We start from the raw sequence: 7,472 nt of genomic DNA, 5'->3' as shown, positions 1-7,472 counted from the left end.
GTGGCTTAGGTATGGAAGAAGGTATGCCTCTAAACCTTAAGGAGACATGTTCTATTACTAAATGCCTTGTTTTATTTGACTATATTTCCAAAGGCCTTTAATGTGGCAGTCTTTAAGTAGTTGCTATTGAAAGTATGTAAAAATCAATAAAGAGCCTAAAGTGATGGCTCTGGATGGTAATCCTTTCAACTAAAGGAAGCTGTAGCTGGCAGGTTGCTTGAGTTCCAGGAGTCTTGATCTGCAATAGAGTTTGTTCTAAGTCTGGCTCTAATATGGTGAACCCCTTTGAATGAGGGGGTGACCACACTGCCTACGGAGGGCATACCAGGCCAGACGGGGAAAATTCTTTGAGCATGTAAGGCTCCTATGTGGTTTGGCATCAGGATCAGCAGGTAAGTGGTTGTAGTATTTCCAGCCCAGGTTTGTGAGATAGGAAGACTCAGTCTTTTTTTTTTTAAATCAATTAATACATGAAAAACAAAAAAAAAAGTGCCTTCTCACTACAGTGAAGGATAGAGGAGGCTTATAGGATAACTAGAGGATCAGAAGCTATTTGTTGAAGGAAACTGACTTTCAGTGTCAAGGAATGGCACAAACAATTCTTCTGGCCTCTGTCACGAAGGTTTTTAATATTAAATGATACTCTGGATAACTGGCTCTCTTAAATTTTGAAATTATATAATTTCTTATTTCCTCAACATCGGGCTTGCCAACAGTTTCAGAAACTGAGTTATTGCCATTGTAAATTATCAAGGAATTGAAATGGCAAACTTGGAAGTGAATAGTTTATCAAGTCTGTTCTGGCCCTTATTTAGGGAAAAGGAAGGGTATTTGGGGAGGGGATGCCCTTCAGGTCTGGTGATGAGCCTCCAGAGAAAGACATAATAGGGAATCAAAGCCCTGGAAATCTAGAACTTGCATCATCTTCACCTTGCTGTGGTGGTGGTAGGTGATCATAAAGCCTCTTCTGTTCCTTTAAACTCCTGTGCAGATAATGGCCTCCGCCTCCCACGCATTCCGAGAGTGTGCAGGGCCCCGTAGCTAGCTTTACTGAAATACTATACTGACCACAGACCTTGTTTTCCCTTGCAGCTTTGATACCCTGGACAGCCAAGTTATCCTCTAGAGATGAAGCTGCTATTGCTTTCTATGTACTTCACCGTGCCTTTATAAATTGCTTCAAGAGCACTTGAGGACAGAAACAGGGCTCTCTCCCTCCCAACCTATCTCTCTATCACTATGTCCACACCAAGTCGCTAAAACCTTCATTAGTAGAGTTCTTTAATGTGAATCTAGGGAGGAAAGTTGGCACCTGTTCTATAAGGCATCTCTCTGAAATAAAGAAATAGACAATAAATAAAAGAATGAACACATGAATAAATAAAATGAACCAAAAGGAGTTTAAAACCATCCTGCAACCAGGTTTTTTTTGCCAAGTACTTCATCTTTTCTAGTTTTGAAACCAGGATAAGTCATTAGCAAGCTCCTGCAAATTGAATTTGATTTAGTGTCAACACTGTCGTAGTCACACAGAAGTATAATGATAAAAACCCTAACCCTACTTTCTGTGATCATTATGTCCAACTTTTAAAAAAATAAACAATAGGAACTCTTTCTTTGTGCCTGAGGTTGTCAGATCAATCTCAGGGGGCTCTAGGTTTCCTTGTTCCTCCTTAAACTAAATTCCAGTGTTAAAAGTGTCATTTATAATGGAAAGATTAATAGAGAAATCCATTTGTTCAACTGACATGCACAAGTGCCATTGGTATTCACTCCTAGACATATGATAGGTTGCCCCTTTGAAAATTATCCTAGACCACACTGTAAGTTCACACAGATTCTCCAGTTTAATACCTGAAATGGCAATACATTTTTCCTTTGGAAAAAAAAAGTACCATCCGATTAAAATGTGGAAGTAGTACATCTTAAAACCTCACACACTTTTTCTATAACTGATAATGTTGAAAGTTTTAAAAAAAGTTTATTGGAAATGAGTTTGTTTTTTTTTTAGAAAAGAAAACTAGACCCTGTAATTGACCAAGTAAATTTTATTATGAATGAAAATTCTTCATAATCTAAAGAAACATTTATCCATGAAAACACTCTTCCAAAACAATTAAGCTTTGTTGATTCCCCTCTTCTATTAAACAAAATTATTGAGGTCTTTTACCTTTATAGCAGTCATTTCTCACTCCCTTTCCAGTGGAACCCTCCCTTGTGGTAAAAAAAAAATTAATCCTTTGGACATTTGCAATGTTTATGCCATAAAAGATTTCCTCATTTTCTGAAAGCCTTACAAGGAAGCCTTGGGGCTCCTTTTAAGTCAGATTGTCATATTACACCTCTGTGTGAGGGTGCAAGAGAAGGAACTGAGTTAGAGTACTGAGAAAAGGGGGTTTTGAATTTAGCTAATTAGAAGTGGAGGCTCACCCCAAGTTGTAAAGGGAAAATGTGCTTAGGGTTTTTCCTTACAGGTTTTAATTTTGTCGTGGGCCAAGGCAATGGGATGCAGATGGTTTTGCATCACATCAACCCTAAGCTCACCTTCTTTTTCCTTTTGTGACCTGCCCTGAACAAATGATACCATCATTGCATCAACTGCCAATGGCCATTAGTTCAATAGCCAGCTATCACAGTGGAGCATCTGTCTTGATGATAGTCAACCACATGACCTGGCTGTCTCCAAAAATAGCCTCAGCAGTAGTGCCAAGCATGCCCCAGATTTCCTTGGGAATTCAGGCTCAAAGAAATGGTTCATATACCTATACTAGCTCCAAGGCCATGGAATATCTAGATTATTTTTGTGAACTAGATAATGGAGAGGAGTAAAAAAATAAATCTGCTCTTAATGCCTTTATTTTCCTACTGGACCTCATTTCCCTTCCAAACTCAAGGAGAACCACCTCTATAAACCACCTCTGTTGCTTGCTCATTACCCCATCCTGTTGAAATTCAGAGGCTTGAATTAAAAGGCATCTCTTCATTTAGGCTTGCATCACAAAATGAAGGTTCCCCAAGGGAACTTTCCTTTATGAAGTCCTGGTAAAGTTACCAAATGGATCATTTCTTGCTGATGACATATTCAAATTTAGAAGCCTTTTCCTTGGTAAATGAAGAGGATTCCCTTCATTATGGAAAAGCAAAAATTTTTCAAATTTCCAAAGCAAAAATTAAAGACAGGATAGATCGTGAATATGAGGCAGGAAAATGCAAGAATGAGTACCTTTCCTGCCTATAGTTTTGGAGCCCAGGGAGGGTTTCAGATGAATGTTTAGTAGAGCTTTGTTTTGGGATGCCCCCCACATCTACTACTTTGTCATCTTGGTAACAGGTTGGAAGAGGAGGTTGTATAGAAAAAAGTGTACTGGATTTTGAATCAAAGGACTGGGTTCAAATCTTGGCTCTGCTACTTACTGACTATACCCTCAGGCAAGTTGCTTATACTTTCTGCATCTAATTTCCTCATCTGTAAAATGAAGGAATCAGACAAGGAGGCTTCTAGATTTCCTTTCTGTCCCAACATGTGGAGACCTTTACTTATTTATCCACTATTCAATTTAGTCATTAGCACTTGGGATGAGTTCAATTATATCTAGGTATCAGGAGAAATTACATGATGGAAAGATTGCAATATTTGACATATCAAGTGAAATTTGGACTGAATTCATAATTGTTAATATTGTATTAGGTTGTGATTAAGTCATCACTAATAAATCTCAAAGTGACTAAATTTGCCTCAAAATTATTGATATTGTATTAGATTATTAGTCATCATTGATAAATCTCAAAAATTCAGGATGGAAACAGAGCATAACATTAACATCTATACTTTGAAATAACTCCTTGGTAAATTTTTGTGAAAATATGGCAACATTATTTTCCCTGTCACCCAGCTGAAGAAACACACTTTAAAAAGAAAGTATTAACTGGCAAAAGCAAAAAATGGTAAGTCCATCAACTCTACCTCTATCATCTCCCATCCAACTCCATCAGTCTTTAAGAGTTCAAGCTAATAGCTGTCTTTTTGGAAAACAACAACAATGACAAAACAACAACACAACAACAACACAACTGGCTTCCTTCATGTATTTTCTGTTCTATGCAAACTGGCCTGCTAACTGCCTTTGCCTTTCCATCCTCTGTGACTTTACACTAGAGTTCTCCATGTCTAGAATGTATTCCCTTTTCATCTCCAACTACTACAACCCCTTATTTTCTTCAAAGCACAACTCAGATACCACCTCCTACATGAAGCCTTCTCTGATCTTCCTGCTTACTATCACTCTCTCTTTTTTGAAATTACTTTTGTTAAACTTTGCTTACTTGTGTATGTATTGTATTTTCCCATGACAATAGATGTTACTTATGGGCAGGTTTTGTTTCATTTTTGCCTATGTGTTTCCAGTTCCTCACACAATGCTTTGCACAAAGTAGGAGCTCCACAAATTTCTGTTGAATTTAATTCAATTGAAATGATAATCCCAGTGGTATCTTTTATTTCCCTGGATTCTCATGGATATATCCATATCTATATGTCTGTATATATACCTATATCTCTGTCTATATATCACATTCTTCTCTGCTTAGACAATAAAAGAAAACATAATTTGAGCAGAATTATGAGTTATAATATAAATGAAATTCTTTGTTTCTTGTTTAGAAACTTTTATTTCTCTCAATTACACTGTAGCACTTAGTTATAACACCCTCAGGATTCTGCTGTAGATACCATAATCAGCCACATGATGTCACCAGGAACAACAGTACTCATATAAAAGATACTTTTCTAACAATGGTAACATTAACATGAAAGTACAAGTCCATATTTTTCTATAGCTTAAAATGTATAACTTTTGTGTTCCTGTATGTTTTCTTTTTCCGACATCTATCATACAGCGTTTCAGACTGTTAAATATGGTGTGCTTCCAAGATCTAATGTTTTTCTTAGCTCATTTTTGTTCATGAGGGAATTCTTCATGAATAAACATTTAACAGACCTGATTGTTATCTTAATATTTACTCTAATGATAGTAGGAATGTAACGATTGACAAATATTTACTGAGCCTCTATTTTGTGAAAGGTATTATATCATAAATGCTGTGATAGATATAAATGAGCAAAGGACAGATCTTTGCCCTCAGCTCTCTTACATTTTATGTATTATTATATTACTTTGACTTTTTGTAGTACTTGGATCATGAGGAGGATTAAAAAATGGCTCATGAAACTCAAAGGAAGAGTGGGATGCAACCCAGATATTATTTGTATCATACTCCCTGAGTCCTTGCTATCAGTGTGTAAAGAATGTCCTTGCCTGTCAGTGAAGCTAAGGACTGAGTAAGGCGATTAGGAAACAAAGCCTTCTACTTTTCCTTCCTAGCACTGAATGTTCCCCCTTCTCTCCTCTAATACAGTCACCACATTAGTGCAGGCCCTCATCAAGTCATGCCTTGATTATTGCAACAGCCAGCTGTTGTGTCTGCCGGCCTCTTCTCTCTTCACACCAATCCATTTAGCTGCCAAAGTGATTTGCTGAAAGTACAGGTCAACTATGTCACCCCCTCTCCCTATTCAATAAACTCCAATGGCTCCTGTTACCTCTAGGATTAAATACAAAGTCCTCTGTTTGGCATTCAAAACTTCATAAAACATCTCCTTCCCATGGACTGGACTTCTTGCTGTTCTAGGAATGAGACATTACATCTCTAGGCTCTAGGTATTCTCTCTGGCTGTCCCCTATGCCTGGAATACTTTCCATCCTTGCCCCTGCCTTCTGGATTCCTTCAAGTTCTAACTAAAATCCCATCTTCTGCAAGGAGCTTTTCCTACCCCTTTTTAATTCTAATGCCTTCCTTCTTTTAATTATTTCCTGTCTTTACTGTATGTAGCTTGTTTATATATATATTTGTTTGCTTGTTGTCCACTCCATTAGATTGAGGACAGGGATTGCCTTTTACCTCTGTTTGCAACCCCAACACTTAGTGAGTGCTTGTCACATGGTAGGTACTTTAAAAAATCCTTTTCGACTGACTCTTTATCTTATATACACATTTATAGATTATGTAGTGGAAAAAGTAAACGTATTAAGGGTACAAGACCATTTTCCCCCAAGAATGCTTATGGAATGGTTTACTATGATATTATGCTCAGTTATGCAAATGTACCAAAGTTTTTTTATGGCTGCATAAGCCAAATTCCAATATAATGAAGATGACAAATATGCATTTATGTACACATGCAGCAAAAACACTGGCTGTCTGTGAAATTATATTGGCACAACAAATCATAGCAGATAGTGATAACATTTTAATAAGTAAGAAGTTAGGAAAGCAAACTAAGTTAAGTAAAACCATTTCTGGCACAAAACATGCTAATTTATCCTTAATGAAGAAAATGGGATGTAAAAACCAATATAATATGATTAGCCTACAATGAAGCATTGAAATTTTTATTTGGTGAAGTGTGTGCGTGTTTAAACTGTGTAAAGGTGCAAAGGTGGTGTCTTTATAGTAGATATTTAAATGACAATTGAAAAATGGAAAATAATATCTAATATTTCCCAATATCTAGATGCTTGGCATTCTGTAGAAAAGATAGTTTAAATTTTTTTTTCAGTTTTAATCTTTGTTTGGATTTAATTACCTATACCCAATGGCAGATATAACCTCAAATAATATTGCAATTATGAGAGGATCATATTTATGAAATATATAACAAATAATTTTAATTTTGCCATTGGTCTCAAGTGTTAATTAAAAAATCTAAATGTCATCTGCTTCCCTGAACAGATAATTTAACAATTAAAATATTTATTACATTAGTATAAGACTAGGCTTGTGACATCCTTGAATTGGCCTCATTCTTTCAATGGTAACCATAGTGAATTCATCACTTTAACCTCAAAAAAAAAAGCTCGAGTCAAGCATTTGGTATAGTCATTTCAAATGTCTTTAAAATAATCAATTTCTTAAAATGTGAGACATGAATATTCCACCATGTAGTCAGAAAAAATAAAGAAGTTAAAGCAGGTAACAAACCAATAAAAGAACACATTAAAAATCTAAAATTTACAAGATAAATGAATGGGGGTGAATGACAATGAAAAATGCTTATTTTTCATTTTCTCTAGTTACCAGTCCAAGAAGCATATTGTAATGTATCTAGATATTGGTTTTATAGAGTATTCAGTTATAGTTACACAGATAAGAATTTTCTTCATGCAGTAATATTTTTATAGAATATTTGTATCCTGGGGACATTTTTCTTAGCAATTATATCATATATATGCATACATATATGTATGTATATCTGTATATATATCTAACATGACACATTTATTACAACACTCTTAAGGTCCATCACTTTTATGTACAAACAGAAGGAAATCCTGAGAACATGTGTGATTTTCCTGACTTCTACAACTATAAATATATAGTTCAGGAGATGAAAATTATTTTTAAATAATTACAGA

Source organism: Trichosurus vulpecula, chromosome 1 (assembly GCF_011100635.1).
Source record: "Trichosurus vulpecula isolate mTriVul1 chromosome 1, mTriVul1.pri, whole genome shotgun sequence".
Classification (NCBI taxonomy): Eukaryota; Metazoa; Chordata; class Mammalia; order Diprotodontia; family Phalangeridae; genus Trichosurus; species Trichosurus vulpecula.
This window is presented reverse-complemented; position numbering follows the sequence as displayed.